The 16,525-nt window shown below is 35.3% G+C and overlaps 1 pseudogene; it reads right to left on the reverse strand.

The window, feature by feature from the left end:
- The window catches only part of LOC149242671 (uncharacterized), a 66,358-nt pseudogene that overhangs the window by 33,035 nt on the left and 16,798 nt on the right, over positions 1-16,525 (reverse strand).

Raw genomic sequence — 16,525 nt, forward strand, 5'->3', positions numbered from 1 at the left:
AATAAAGTCAATGGAGTACATGAAACTACAAGTTTTAGAGCTAAAACAGGTAAAAGAATAGTTTTCTAAGATGGAACGAAGCTATGATCTCTCAAAGATAAATGTTGTAGAAAAAACAAGAGAGATTAAAACATTAGAAAATAAAGTGAAAACATTAGAAAAAGATCTCACTTTTGACAAGCCTCTGGCAGAAATCAAGAAAATTCTTTGGGCCAACATCACTCAATCCATAAATGATGTTTGGCCATCCATCCAAGTAATTTTTGAGCAAATTGATCTAGTGAAGATAGCCTAGGAAGAAATTCAAAGGACAAAAGCACAATTAGGAAAAATGCCTGAGGAAGCCAACAGGCTCATACATTTTTTGAATACCAAGAATAAGGAACAGCTGGAAGAATTTGGCATCACAGATAGAATAGAAACCATTTTGGAAATCAAAAGGGTATTAACCAATAAAAATTTGATGCAGAATTTAGAAAAAAGATGTCTTGACATGTAGGCAGAAATTTATGCTTTTATGGAGAAATTTGCCTTTTTGTACAGTAAAGGGCTACCCAGTCTTTTAGTAATTAATGACATATTAATGAGGCATAAAGACTGTGGATAAATTGAATCAATATGCAAGCAATCAAGCAAGTTAATCAACAAGTGTATCAGGAATAAAAGCACTCCCTATAGACCGAGTTCTCTATGACAACCTAGAGAACTTATTCTATGTCGAGCATGAACTAAAGTATTTGTTCCTAATTCAGCCTACATTTTTCAAATATACAGAAATAGATGAAACCCTCTGAAATATTAAGAAAACTAGAATACCATAGCCAAAATGGTGGGAAGTAATTCTTGAAATTTTGTAATCTATCCTTGGTAAAAAGTAAATTTTGATTTTTATTACAGTCAATAAGGGTAAAGAGGATGAAAAGAGATCAGCAGGTAAAGAGTATCAGATGCAGGTAATGTGTATCATTAGGAAGATAAAAACAGAGCAGCCAACACATAATTACACTAAGGACAGCAAGGGGCCAAATCATAAGGCCTAACTCTAGCACACTCTCAATAATAAGGACAGAAAACCATTCGGTTACGTCATCTATCATCTACGAAGTCACCTGGTCCTATTTCCTTGTAAAATGTGATTAGTCATCTCAGATTATATCACTTTGTTATGAGATATTTCATTTTAAAGTTTTTTGTATAAATACATCCCGATTCGGAGTATTTAGGGTGGATTTTTTGACGTTGCTGTAAAACTGATTATTTTGGAATAAAATGTGTTGTTGGAAAATTTTTTCATGGCTGGCTAGATGAAGGATTGATGTGAAGGACTTTTGACAAGATTCATGTGTTGTACATCAAACAAATAAGTATCTTATATCTCATGTGTTAATGTTTTCTGGTTTATTATATTCATTATGTTCCATATCTAAATATTAAAACGAAAAAGAATAATTCAAAAAGTGCTTAAGTACAATCTATCTTCAATTATTTTTGATCTCAATGTTTTCTTCTAAACTAGCATAAACAACAAATTCTCAATTGCTCGTGTTTCCTAGTTTATTCATTTTAATCATTTAATAAAGAATTTTTTATTGCTCTTTATTAATGGTTAGTCATGTTATACTTTCTTATAGCATGTTGAAGGATTCTTGATTGCCCTTTAACCCTTTAAGTCCATTTCATCTTTCTAAGTCTCTATTTGCTCCTTGTTCAGCTACCTTGCCTATGAAACCACCCTTTGTTGAGAAACCAAATCCAGTTGAGCCATTTTCCCTGACTCTATTAGCCTAATGGACTAAACTACTCAGTTCTGCCCCTCTAGTATTGAATTTCACCAAACTCAAACAAAACCCCAAACTCTTATAACTAGCCTAAAACCTTATCAAACAAAGCTAAAACATAAATAGAGAGCCCTCTCTAGACACAGATTGGCTATATTTTGTGTCTAGAATATTGGTTTGTGGTTACCTTGGACACCTTTCCTCTTTTTACAACTTCTAGGAAAATTTGAGTGATAACAGATGTTATCTGCTTTTGCATGACATTTCCATCCATGGGTTGGAAATGGACCATACAAGATCCTTACCCAATCCATGTCTGTCATAAGAAAATATGGAATCACATTATATACCTCACTTCCACAAGATATTTCATTCTATCATGTTGCTCCTACACCAAATGATTTTCAATAAGAAAGCCCCTAGGTTTTCCCAAGAAGTTGTGGAAAACCTCCTTGTTGTAGGCAAGTATTTAATTGAGGAATGGTTTACCTACATTAGGGTTTTTGGTAGCACTACTAATCCACACATCCTTCCCTTATATGTTTCTGATAAGCTATTAGCAAGGGAGATTGCCTACCAGACTTTGGGTAAGGGCCTGACCAAATTCCTTAAAGATGGCAAGAAGTCATTATGGCCTACTTTCCCTACCAAATGTGGCTCTTTTACTTTAGCTAATTTTGTTCATGCTAATAAGGAACAAACACAAATGGAAGCCCTCAGGCTGCATATATTGCCTACACAGAAATTTGATCCAAACAAGGTGGCATACGATGTCACGACATGGGTAAAGCTCAAGGCATACAATCATGGGGAAGATTACTTGGAGGATTTTTTGTAGTCAATAGTTTCTTTTGAGCAAGTACTTGAATGGGAAAAGGCTAACCTGAAACCTAAAGAGTTTCAAATATTTCAGGAATTTAGGAATGAGAGGCTTCGGGTTGTTCCAATGCATTTATTAAATGTCGAGGATAAGCCTACCCCATGTAACACTGTCGGTACCACATCCCCTAGCTCTAAAAAGGATGCTCAGGTGAACACTGAGAATACAACAGACATAGGGAAAGTTCAGGATTCAAACAATACGACTAAGTCCAACAAGAAGCCAGTAGAAAAATAGGTAATACACACTCCAACCACAGAGATAAGTTTAGGAGCCCAAGGCACTAGTTTGGAGTAGGAAAGGGATCATTTCAATTAGATATTACAAGTGACCCCCAAAGCTCCAAATACTCAAGAAATGGAGGAATTCAAGACTCCTCCAAAAATTCATCAAGATACAGAGCCCAAGTATATCGGTGAATGGTATACACTTATGGAACATGAAGCAACGAAATCCCATAATGCCAAAATCATCCCTACTCTACCCACATCATAAATTGTTCTCAAAGTGACGGACATACCTCCACTTAACGTTTTCTATAGCCATCTCCATAAGGCTATAGTCTAAAGGAAAAGGAAAAGAAGAAGGGTAGATGCACCTGAATTTTCACATGGAGATGAGCCAATGGACATTGTTTGGAAGGACATGCCTTTTAATCCGACTGAGAACTTGACTGGACTATCATCGTTCACATGAGCATACGCGTCGGCCACTATGGATAAGGCCACTGAGGTGTCTACTCTGCTAAAGGAAAGGGAGGAAAGAATTGTGCAGCTCTAACAAGAGCTCGAAATAGAAAAAGAAATCACAAACAAGTAGATAGAATTGCAATAGGACATGGAAGTCTTGAAAATAGGCTGTGAAGCTAACTTATCAGCCAAAAATGTGCAGCTCCAGGAATTACAACGATCCGTGGATAGGTACAAGGATGTTCCCACTACTGAGGAATTCATCAAAGAGGCTTTAGAACTAAATTCTCTTCTAGTCAAGTGACAAGAGTATTTCTGCCAGAAGCTATCACACATCATTCCCTACCTGATTACCAGCGACCAGCTCACAGAAAGAGCCATTGACTAGAGAATAGAGTTTAATGATTTAGATGCCAAATTCGCTGAATTCATTGAATGACAAGAATCAAAAGAAGGAAAGAAGGCCAATCTATCCGAGATTGAGGAAACTCACAAAGACATCCTCTTTATTGATTAGGATGCTAGGATAAAACAAGCTGAGCTAGAAGTTGCGAGAGCAGCTAAAGTATCAAAGAAGATCATTAAGGCAGTAAATCATTCCCTGTTCACTACCAATATCATGAAGGAGGGTAATTCGAAAGAAATGCCTAACTTAACTGCCTTGAGTAAAGACTGGCAAGAAAAAGCATGGAAACAGAGAGATGCAATTACGAAACTAACTACGACCGACTGAGAGTTGTATTGGTAGTATTTGGTCAAGCTGCATAGCCATATCATGAACCTCAATTATTTCCTCCATGCAACTCAAAGGATGTTGCCACCTCTTGCTAACACGATCTTTACAGGACAACTCAATTCTCATTTCGGGCCACCTCCTCAAATTCAATCGATGATCGATATTTGTGATTTAAAGGACAAGATGGTAGACAACAAGTCATCCTCTTAGTTCTATTTAGTTGATCTCTATTTATTTTTGGAGTTAGATACCTTTGAATGAGGAGGGTTGTTTGAAACCTTCTCAAATTTTGTATAATCTATTTTTGCATACTTAGTTAGAATAGTATTTATACCCTTCTCATGCATGTAGAGAAGGGTCCAGAATTTTATCCAAAACATTTGCAAAGAATGCACTATTGTAAGTTTGTGAATGCTTTGGTGAAATGATGGAGCATGATCTTTCTTTTTTTAAATATCAGACCACATTCCTTTATCGATGCATTTTTATATTCTTGGGAGATAATTTGATTTAAAGGAAGAATATAGTCTATGTCATTCATCAAATGAGCAAGACTTCATACATATGGTGATATTTTCATGTGTGCATAATTCTGTTAACATTTAATAGTGGCAAAATTTTATTTTCATGAATTATATGTGAGATTTATTGTTTTTGTGAACCATTAATTGCACTTTTGTATTGATGCCATAACTGAGGTTTTAATTTTCATATATAACTCATTAGACATGCGATATATTTTATAAATTCCTTTCACTAACTATTTAGGCAAAGGAATTATCTTTTACATTATCATCTGCATTTAATTGTGTTCAATATTTATTATCACATATTAAAAGGATAACTTTGTAGATCGCATACCATTCAAAAAACACCTGAGTTTATATTAGAATAAGTTAAGTTAAAGAGATTGCATCATAGAATAAGTGACTTAGATTATCATTATTCCATTGTAAAACATTCAAAAACCACCCACTCTCATCTTAAAACCCACATTGGTAAATTGGTCCCATTATCCTTAGTTGGAGCCACCACTTCAAATAGAAAAGGAGTTGTCTTAAGGTCTGGAACGGGTGGTTGTCCCACATGTTTCGACTACAGGATTATGAAGCCACAACATTTTGGAACTATAAGGAGGGCCTTCAGCTGTGAATGGCATATAAACCTAAATATCATTCAGAAAGCATTCACAAGAGTCAAAACCCCTCCACCACTTCTACACCTTCTAGATCTCGTTCAAAATCCCCTGACTAGGAATTTGAAGTTGTAGAAACATATCCCTTGTCTCCTGAAGTAGTAAGGAAACCACCATTTCTATATTATATTCCGGAATCTCCCGAAGTTCATTCCTTGATACAGAAGCTGAAACAGATAACCATTTCTATTGAGAAGCTAGAGAGACCTGAATTATCAGAAGAAAGTGTTACGTTCTTATTACATCAAACTGGTGTATTTACTCTAATGGAAAGTGAGAAACTTGGGGTCACTCATTTTGAGTTCCCTATCCCTCCATGACGTAGGAAATTCACTTCATCAGTATCCGACTGAGATACTAGTGAGATCACTTCACCTTTCCACCTATCTATTCCTTCATCCACTTCTACTCAATCCAATACCTCTCAAATATCCACTTCCCCTATTAGTACTACAATTATCGGTACTAAACCAATAGTAAGTTCTTCACCATATATACCTACTTCTGGATTGACCTTCCCATTTTCTTAGTCCTTAACTCAAGTTATGGCCAATCAACCTGCTCAACCTTGGACGAATCTTGGTGCTGTCCTCGTTGCAAATCCAAATGTGCTCCCAACAAATCTAAAAAAATGGTTGGCTAAGTATAATCCTGATGATGCTCTCCTAACCGAAGAACATCTAAACAATTTTATTTTAGCCATGAATCTCAATGGGGTTACACATGAAGAATTTGTAATAAGATTGTTTCCTTATACCTTCCAAGGATCTACTGGATCTTGGTATTTTTCCCTTCTAGCATGTTTAATTAGAGACTGGGATATGTTTCAAGAAGTATTTCTTGTAAAGTTTGGTGATGATATAACTGTACCATCCTTGATCAATGATATTTTTAATTTAAAAGCTAATATAGATGAAAATATCAAAGATTTGAACTCCAGATTTAACAAATTGCTAAACAAAATCCTAGCTGCCTCTAAACCTGCTATAGATGTACAAATAGAATGGTATATATCATCTCTTCCTTCTAATGTTGCAATCTTTGTAAATAGGGACAAGAAGGCTATCCTTTTAGAAAACATGAAAGAAGCCCTGTCTGTGGAAAGAAGAATATTAGCTTTAGAAAAAGGATCACAAACATATGAAAGGAAGACAAAGAAAGTAACTTTTAAAGGTGACCCTAAAAATAAAACTTCAAAGGAATCTTTCAATCTGGAAGGTCTTCAGAAAGCATTAAAAACAATGTAAAATGAAATGGTAGAAATTAAAAAACAAGCAGGAAAATCCTTTACTCCTAAAAGACCTTTCTGATCATTCAAAAATAACTCCTCTCCTGCATCACAACCTCCAAACACCATTTCAAATGCTGAATCTGATCAAGAATCAACAGAAGATTCACCAAATGATGAAGAAGTTGAAACAAAAGAAGAAATTGAACTAAATCGGATGTGGGATTTCGTTCTGCCAGCAAAAGAATAGGCACAAGCAATGTTAGTAACTACTAGAAGCAAAAATTCTCCTGACACGTCTACCATTAATTAGAAGTAAAAGACTGCTACTCCTGCAAAAGAGAAAATAGTAACTAATAAATCTAAAACCATCCAAACCATCCCTATTCCTCTAGACTCTCCGAATGCTTGAAAAACATTGGTAATCTCGGATACAATCGAATACAATATAGTGGAAGACATGAAAAAGACTAGAGCTAACATTACGTTGCTTGAGCTCACTAAACTCAAACAACAACAAAAGATCCTGTTAAGAGAATTGAAAGCAGATCCATTATCTCCCCTGCCATATATTATAGTTACTCAAGCTGCCTACAATATGGGAAAACCTCCTTCATCCTCAAACAAAGTAGATCCTTCAGATCTAGTTTTGATTGGCGATCGATCTATCCCTCATGCCCTCCCTTTCTGCTTACTTATGAAATTTTCAACAGGAGTGTTCATAACTGCCTTGTTGACTCAAGAGCCTCCTCAAACATAATTTCAAGCATTTTGTGTGTTAAATTAAACATTACACCTCAAAAATCTGCATTACACATAGTTTAGTTAGACAGGATGAAAGTAGAGGTACTTTGAGAAATAACATTAGTTTCAATTAGGCTTTCCTATAATCCAAAATTCTAACAAATGATTGATATATTGGTGGCTGATATTCTTGAATTTTATGGTTTAATTCTTAGCAGGGGTTGGTATAAAAAGTTCCACGGTTATTTTACAACTAACTCGTCTCACATGTGGTTGCCACATAACAGTAAACCAAATCAAATCATGATAGACTGAGAAAAAGTCATGAAGTATACAGTCACAGACCTTGAGGGAAGCAATGAACCTATTCCCTTCACTAATAACATCATTGGAAACTATTCAACAAAGTCTTCTTTAGGATCTTTTAATGCTCAAAAGTCTCCCTTTTTAGATAATTTTGTAGTTTCTAAAATTGAGAATTTCTCGCAAACAGATGCTTCCAAGTGTTTAAATTTAATTGATAAAGTTCATAATGACTCTCTATTCTGGACTTTTTATTTTTATGGTTCTAAATTGGAAGACGGTGCAGGTGCAGGATGCATTTTGATCAATTTGCAAGGAGAGAAAATTATGCTGGCCTCCACACTCGAATTTCAGTGTACAAATAATATTGCCAAATATGAAGCACTAGTCGAAGGACTTTATAAAGCCATCAGTCTTAATGCCAAATATCTTCGAGTCTATGGTGACTCTGAAATAAGTGTGAAACAAGTGAGAAATAAAATTCACTACGTTTCCAGGCATCTTAAACACTATCAATCTTTAGCTCAGAAATTGACTTCTCATTTTTCTGCTTTCAACATTTCTTCAATCCCTAGAATCTAGAAAGCAAGTGCTTTACTTTCCAATGTGGCATCTAGACTTATATCATTAGAATACTTTAGTCCAAACAAGTTTCCAATAGAATTAATATTTAGACCATCTATTCTTGACAACATAACAAATTGGAGAGTGTTCAATAATGATGCAGATATTGTAAATTTCCTTAAATTAGAAGGATCATATGAAGAGAATATCACAGACAAGCATGAGCATGATATAGAAATAAAAAATAATCTTGATGTAAACCCAATTCCTAAGTCTATGGTCAAGAAGGAATATATTTAGGATTTGAAAGATAGGTTCAAGAAAATTATTAACTCTAGAACTCAAAGTTCTACTCTGATATTTGAAGTAGTAAACCTGGGATCAAATGATAAAACTCAAAATATCAACCTAGGTCTTGACCTAACATCTCAAGGAAAAGAATCATTCATCAGGTTATTGAAAAAATATAAAGGTGTATTCGCTTGGGATTATGTAGATCTCAAAACATATGATACCTCTATAATTCAACATACCATATCCATGACTTCAAATGAAAAACCAGTTCAGTAGAAGCTTCAAAAAATTCACCTCGCCCTTGAAATTCAAATTAAATATTAATTGAAAAAGCTTCTGAAGGCCAAGATAATCTTCCTTGTGAGGCATTCTAAATGGGTATCGAATATGGTACTTGTGACGAAAAAGAACAGGGATATTAGGATCTGCATTAATTTTAGAAATCTAAACAAAGCTTGCCAAAAGGATATTTTTCCTCTACCTACTATGGAACAAGTACTGCAACCAGTTGCATGTTCTTAATTAATGTCATTTCTAGATGGATTCTTAGGATTTAATCAAATCCTTTTGCATCTAGATGACAAATTAAAGACAACAATCAGGACCAAGTGGGGAACATATGCCTATCAAAAAATTCCTTTTCGACTCATAAATGTTGGTGCCACATTTCAACGTGCTATGGGCATTACCTTTAGAGGTCTAATAAAAAAATCAGTTGTTATTTACTTGGACGATATCACAGTCTATTCCAAGGATAGGAACGATCATTTAAGTGACCTAAAACACATCTTTGAAATATGCATGAAATATGGCATTTCCTTAAACCCCAAAAAATCTTATTTTTCTTTACCAAAAGGCAAACTCCTTGGGTTTATAGTATCCAAGAAATGAATTTACATCGATCCTGATAGAGTCCAAGAAATAGAAAGAATTCCCCTCCCACACAATAAGAAAAACTTTTAATCATTCCTACGCCAAATAAATTTTGTTAAATGATTTGTCCTAGATTTTTAAAAAATTGTCTTACCCCTTCAAGCCATGATAAGAAAAATTGCAGTTTTTAGATGGAGAAAATATGAAAGAGAATAATTTGAGTTGATAAAGAAAGTCATTATTAATGCCCCTTCGTTAACAACTCCTGACTTTCTCAAACTTTTTGTATTATATACTTTTGCATCTGATACTTCGTATGCTGCAGTTTTGACACAGTTGAACGATGGAAACATCGAAGAACCCTGTTATGAAACCAGTTCAAGTAAAGATAGAAAAGATAAATCCACGTCTTAGAATTCAGCCTCTTCGAGTGGGCAACCTCCTTTACATTACAAAAATGAACAATTCTTGGATGATTCAAATGACAAAACCTCCTTTCTATATATAGGAGTCTAAGGAGTCACAATATAACCCAGCTGACCTAACAATAATAATATAAAGCCACAAAAATAACAATAGAGGGATTCTATGGGGCACAATAATAAAAATATGGGGGAAATAGGGGCACAAAAATGTTAATAAGGGATACAACTACAATAGTAATAGGGTAATCACTAGTATTATAGGGACCTATCATGCCCCTCTCCTTCAAAAAAAGTGTTGTCCTCAATGCTTGAGTAGTTCTGGATGCTTCTGTATAAAATTCTCATCCTCCCATGTGGAATCTTCAGGAGATAAGTTCTTCCACTTGATGAGATACTCCAAAATTGATCGATTTCGTCGCTGTCGAGTTCTTGTTTCTGTGACTGCTTCCGGTTCCAATATAATTTTTCCTTCCGCATCAAGTTTTGGCAATATTGTTTGAACTAGGAGCTTGTCGCCTATAACCTTCTCTAAACATGAAACATGGAAAACTGGGTGCACTCGAGATGCTGCAGGAAGCTCCAATTTGTATGCCATAGTACCAATCTTTTAAAACAACTTGTACAGACCATAATACTTTGGTGATAATTTATTATCCTTCTTAGCTTGCTTGAGGGACATTTGTTTATATGGTTGTAGCCATAGGAATACCCAATCACCTACATCAAAACTTCTTTCGCTGCGATGTTGATATGCCTGTTGTTTCATTCTGTTTTGTGCCAACACGAGGTTATCCTTTAAGAGTTGGAGGACCTGTTGTTGATGTTCAATGTGATGTTCCACTACTTGAACCTTAGAATTTTCTCTTAAATATGATGTAATGGATGGTGGTTGATATCCATAAAGTGCCATAAATGGGGTCATTTTTGTTGCTGTATGGAAGGAAGTGTTATACCACCATTCAACTAGAGGCAACCATTTGACCCATTGTGTCTGTTTATCAGATACAAAGCAACGAAGATATCCTTCCAAACATTTGTTTACTATCTCAGTTTGCCCATCAGATTGAGGATGATAAGATGAGCTATGAGCGAACTGAGTACCAAGACAAGAATTATGTCCAAAATTTTCAAGTGAAAATGGGATCTCTGTCACTTACAATAATATTTGGGTTTCCATGTAGCTTTTGGATTATTTCCATAAATGCAGTAGAAACTGTACTGGCTTTCAATGGATTTGATAATGCACAAAAGTGTGCATACTTGGTAAGTCTGTCAACTCCCACCAAGATGACACTCTTTCCCTCAGACATGGGTAAACTTGTGATAAAATACATTGAAGCCTCCTCCCAACATTGGCTTGGAATGGATAAAGGTTATAATAGACCTGGGGTCTTAATTGTTTCAACTTTATTTTGTTGGCAAACCAAACATTCTGCCACAAACTTTTGAATATCTGATTTAAGGCCATCCAAAAAAAAATCCTTCTTAACCATGTGGTAAGTTTTTAGAAATCCTAAATGCCCTCCTAAGGGAGAAGTGTGCAATTCCATAAGAATCTTTTGTTTGAGTTGCGAATTCTTAGAGAGATATAAGCGATCTTTGTACCATAACAAATCATTTTGCCAGCTAAAAGTATCAGATGTACTGGAATCTTGTTGTAACTTTAGAATAAGTGCCCACGCTTCTTCATCATTCTTCCACTCCTCCCTTGCTTCATTTATCCAAACTGGTTGGATAATAGAAATGGTGCACAACAACACTTCCACATCCGCATCCTTTCTTGAGAGTTCATCTGCCACAACATTTTGCTTCCCTTTTTTGTAGATGATTTCAAAGTCATAACCCAACATCTTTGTGACCCACTTTTGTTGCTCTTCAGAAGATAATCTTTGTTCTAAAAAGTATTTAAGGCTATCATGATCTGTTTTTACCTTGAAGTGTCTTCCCATTAGGTAGGGTCGCCATTTCTTAAGTGCATGTAGTATTGCCAACATTTCCTTCTCATAAATAGCTTTGTGTAAAAACTTTCCCTTGATTGGATGACTTTCAAAAGCAATGGGTCTTTCATCTTACATTAAAACAACACCAATTCCATTTCCTGAAGAATCACATTCCACAATAAAGGTTTTTGTGAAATCTGGTGTACCTAAGACCGGTGCTTGGCACATTGCGTCTTTAAGATGTTTGAAGGCCTTTGTTGCTTCTGGAGTCTATGAAAATGCATCTTTCTTCAATACTGTTGTTAGAGGTGTTGCTAATCTCCCATAGTTCTTAACAAACTTGCGATAATACCCTGTCAACCCGAGAAATCCTCGTAGATGCTTTATGGATGTGGGGATTTTCCTTTCCTTAATGGCTTTAATTTTTCTAGGGTCTACCTTAACTCCTTCATGAGAACAATATGACCTAGATATTCAACCTCTTGTACTCCAAAGAAACATTTGGATCTTTTTGCATATAATTGTTTCTCCTCCAATAGTTGTAGCACCCTGTCAACATGTTCAACATGATCCTTCCAAGACTTGCTATAGATTAGTATATCATCAAAAAGTACTAACACAAATTTTCTAAGGGTTTGAAAATGGAATTCATCAAACCTTGAAATGTAGAAGGTGCATTGGTAATGCCAAAAGGCATAACCAAAAATTCATAATGACCCTCATGAGTTCTAAATGCTATTTTTGGAATGTCTTCGGTCTTCATTCTGATTTCATGATATCTTGAATGAAGGTCCAACTTCGTGAAGTAAATTAATCCATGAAATTCATCCCATAATTCATCAATGACAGGAATGGGAAACTTATCTTTAATAGTGAGCTTGTTGAGCTCCCTATAATCTGGACACATGCGCCATGATCCATCCTTCTTGTGCACTAATACTACTGGAGCAGAGAAAGAACTTTGACTAGGTTGAATTATACTAGCCTTTAGCATTTCCACAACCATACGTTCAATTTCACTCTTTTGCGCATAAGGATATTTGTACAGCCTGATGTTTGGAGGAACACTTCCTGGAATTAGATGAGTAGCATGATCATGATCACGAATAGGTGGGAGACCTTTGGGAGTCTCAAATACCTTGGAATGATTGTCCAATACTTTTTGGAGATCTGGAGAAATAGATGATTCCGATGTGGAAACATCTAGTGAACATAATTGTTCAATTACACCTCTTTGTTCCTTTTTTAGAAGATTTGTCATACCATTAGAGCTAATTATCTTTCCTAGTTTCCCTGTAATACCCCTTAATTCAACTTCCTTTATTTCCGCATAAAATTTCATGAAGAGTTCTTGAAAATTAAAGGCTATTGTACCCAAGGATTGTAGCCATTGGACTCCTAGTACAACATCAGCACCCCCGATTGGAATGGAAAGCATTGGGCTAGGCAATACATATTCTCCCATGGATAGCTTGATATGATGGCACCTTCCAGAGAAATTTATTGTTCCTCCATTTGCAATCATCACTTGACACTCTGGTGCTGGATATAGGAAGAAATTCAATTCTTTTGCTACCTTACAATGAATAAAATTGTGGGTACTTCCTGAATCAATCAACACTATTACCTTTTTCTTCTTGATTTGTCCTTCTATCTTGATGGTTTGAGGAGTGGTAATTCCAGCCAATGCATTACAAGATATGGTAGGATTCATTTCTTCTTTATCTAGGCTTTGTTCTTGGAGTATATCCTTTTCCTTTGACCTTTCTTTCTCCTTTTCTTCTTCCTCTTCACAATCTATGTAGAATAATTTCTTCTCAGCACACTTATGACCTTTAGTGTATTTTCTATCACAACTGTAACAAAGCCCTTTTTCTATTTTTTCTTCCAATTGTTGTGGTGTCAACCTTATAGGTTGTGGAATGTTAGGGGTAACAACACTTCCATCTTTATAGTTGTGACTGGTATGCTTCCTGGTTTCCATAATTTTGCTTTCCATTTTTCTTGCTAACCTAAATGCCTTCTCTAATGAATCATGTTCCCAAAGGCAAACATCATGTTGGATATTTTCCTTTAAAGCCCCTATGAACACATCAATCTTATGCTCCTTTGGAATATTTTTTACCCTTATGTTCAATTTTTGGAACTCCTCAATGTGCTCCATTATTGAACCCTTTTGTTTGAGACTTATCAATTGGCTAAAAAAAGTGTTGCTTTTTGTATCCTCATAATGTGCTATCAATTCTTCCATAAAAATTGCCCATGTGATAATTTGTTTATGAGAGCAAAGCCATTGATACCATACAAATTGATTTGGTTCCAAATATAAAGTTGCAATACGTACCTTTTGTGTGTTTTGCACATTATTGAGATAGAAAAATTGCTCCATCTGTAATATCCATGCTGCAGGATCCTTACCATCAAAGTTCCTCATATCAATTTTTGGAATATGGTGGGTCTTCGATCCAGCATTAGAGTCTATGGAATCATGATTAACATCTCTTTTGTTCGCATCATGAGTTTTCTTTACAACCTTTTCACCATTAGTAAGTATTTCTTGTAGAAAATTTGTCAAATCTGTCTTCAAATCTGCCATGTCTGTCCTCAAATCTATCTTCAAATCATCCATCTTAGCTTCCATGCCCTTTATCTTAGATTCCACACCATTTATCTTAGATTCCACGCCATTTATCTTAGCTTCTATTAGCTTTTGTGAGCGTGACATTTGTTGCACTTGTTCTTGTAATTTTGATATATCATGTAGCATTTCTTCCTCTTCTTCATGAGTCATGCTAGAGATTTCAAGTTCCTTACTAGGTGTTTGCATTTTTTTCCTTGGGGCATCAGTTACCGATAATAATGCTTTACTATGCCCTTTGAATTCCTTCAAACCAAGCTTACGCAAAAGTTTAAAAAAAAACTACAGACCTTTTTTCACTTTGTAGAAGCCTGATATTGAATCTAATGTATCTCTATAATTTCAAATCATCTAGTTCTGAAATTGTGAGCTGTAGTAGCCTTCTACGTCCTATTTCCAATGCTACCACTCTGTTCCAAATTATTTTCTCCAAGGAATATTTATGCAAAATCTCCCACAGTGACCTGCTTATAGACTAGTTGAGTAGATCCAACTTGTACGACGTGCCACGAGTCACTGTTTCAACCTTTGGCTCTAAACAAATATATACAAGAAAATAAATCTTTTCTCTTTCTGTACCTTCTTACAAAATTTCAATCTGATGCACAAAACGAAAGTTATGACGATTTTCCCCAGGTCACCTCTTTGGAATGTAATTCAGGATTCTACAAGAAGACCAATTTCCTCAGATCATATATCCGCAAATATAGCACGACATGTTCTGAAATTTGGATCCAAGATTCAGCACGATGTCTTCTCAAATGGGTTTTTTTTATCTTCTAAAACATCATAGGAAAAACATTATAGTGATAATTCCACGATGACCTGTTTGGAGCAGCGAAACCCTAGAATCCAAAGCTCTGATACCGAATGTTATGAAACCAGCTCAAGTAAAGATAGAAAAGATAAATTCACACCTTATAATTCAGCCTCTTCGAGGGGGAAACCTCCTTTATATTACATAATGAACAATTCTTGGATGATTCAAATGACAAAACCTCCTTTCTATATATAGGAGTCTAAGGAGTCACAATATAACCCAGCCGACGTAACAATAATAATATAAAGCCACAATAATAACAATAGAGGGATTCTATGGTGCACAGTAATAAAAATATGGGGGAAATAGGGGCACAAAAATGTTAATAAGGGATACAACTACAATAGTAATGGGGTAATCACTAGTATTATAGGGACCTATTACACCCATCTCCTTTTTCAGTTCTAACTTACAAGGTACCAAATTAAATTATTCAGTTGTAGAAAAGCAAGCATTTGCATTCTTTAAAAATCTGAAGCATTCCAGGCCTTTTCTTCTTAAAACCGATACAAAGATAGCTGTACACTACCTTGCAATAAGATAACTACGGATTCAAATAGAAGTAGGGAACAAAAGAGCTAATTGGGTAACTACACTCCAAGAATATGATGTAGAAATCCAGCCACCTAAAATTGTCAGGGGCCAAGGTTTTTGCAGGATTTTAACATGAGTTTCACAATTGCCAACAGAAGAAGATCAAGGTAATGAATTGAAAATATCAGAGGCAAGCCTCAATGGTACATAATCACAATATGTTGATTTGAAATTTTATCTTAAAAATGGATATGCTCCTATGCACCTTAATTATAAAACAAAGAGAGATTTAAGATTAAAGTCAAATTAGTATGAGCTAGTCAATGATGTATTGTTTAGAAAGAATTATGATTTAGTATTGTTAAGATGCTTAGAGAAACCTGAAGCTAAGATGATCATGTAGGAATTACACGATGGACCAGCTGGTACTGGACATTTTGGAGGAAATACTACTACTTATAAAAGACTGCATGCAGGATATTACTCGCCAACGATATTTAAAGATGCACATGAATATGCAAGGAAGTGCAAAACTTGTCAAACTATGGCCGGAAGATGAAGAAAGCCACCATTCCCTTTACAACCACTTAACATCCAACAACCATTCAAACAATGGAGATTGGATATAATTAGTGATATTATTACTAACTCTTCCAAGCAGCATAGGTACATCCTCACAACTACTAATTACTTTACTAAGTGGGTAGAAGCTGGCCCATTAAAGATAGCTAATCAATACATAATTACTCGATTTGGCTTACCCTCAGCTTTAATGTTTGACAATGCATCTTACATTTCTGGGAATGCAATGGTAGAATTCGTTCTTAAGCTAGGTTTCAACTTAAAATATTCAGCTAATTACTATCATCAAGGTAATGGATTAG

Source organism: Pinus tabuliformis, chromosome 8 (genome assembly GCF_031772625.1).
Source record: "Pinus tabuliformis cultivar Carrire ecotype Pingquan chromosome 8, CPIR1, whole genome shotgun sequence".
NCBI classification, from domain to species: domain Eukaryota; kingdom Viridiplantae; phylum Streptophyta; class Pinopsida; order Pinales; family Pinaceae; genus Pinus; species Pinus tabuliformis.